This window comes from Cynoglossus semilaevis, unplaced genomic scaffold, assembly GCF_000523025.1.
Source record: "Cynoglossus semilaevis isolate Cse_v1.0 unplaced genomic scaffold, Cse_v1.0 C18500953, whole genome shotgun sequence".
NCBI lineage: Eukaryota > Metazoa > Chordata > Actinopteri > Pleuronectiformes > Cynoglossidae > Cynoglossus > Cynoglossus semilaevis.
Window position 1 is genome coordinate 1 of NW_007602313.1, and position 304 is coordinate 304.

Genomic DNA, 304 nt, shown 5'->3' on the forward strand with positions numbered 1-304 from the left:
TACCAAAGGTGCAACTTCAGCAAATACTGCAAAAAACCTTTGTACCTTTGACATCCGACACCTGAATGAGCTCGTCGTTACAGAAAGCCCCTTGACCTTTTCTGGCTTTGTACATTTTATCTTCCAAACAGCTGTAGACGATTCCAAACTCCAGCTGAAAAGATGAAAACACGTCACAGCTGAGCAGGAATTCAGAGACAACAGAGGTACAAACTGTAAAACAGGATGTGATGTCACCAACCTCCTTGTTGACGGCAAAGGCAATCGACACAGCCACAAATGGGAATCTGTGGGGAACGTAAAT

At 44.1% G+C, this 304-nt stretch overlaps 1 long non-coding RNA gene across 1 annotated transcript; it reads right to left on the reverse strand.

The window, feature by feature from the left end:
• Positions 1–45: 45 nt before the first annotated feature.
• Positions 46–304, reverse strand: LOC112486748 (uncharacterized). The gene is made up of 2 exons (XR_003049213.1): positions 242–304; positions 46–154 (listed from the first exon to the last, which is right to left on the reverse strand). It is a non-coding gene; the product is annotated as an uncharacterized LOC112486748 (long non-coding RNA).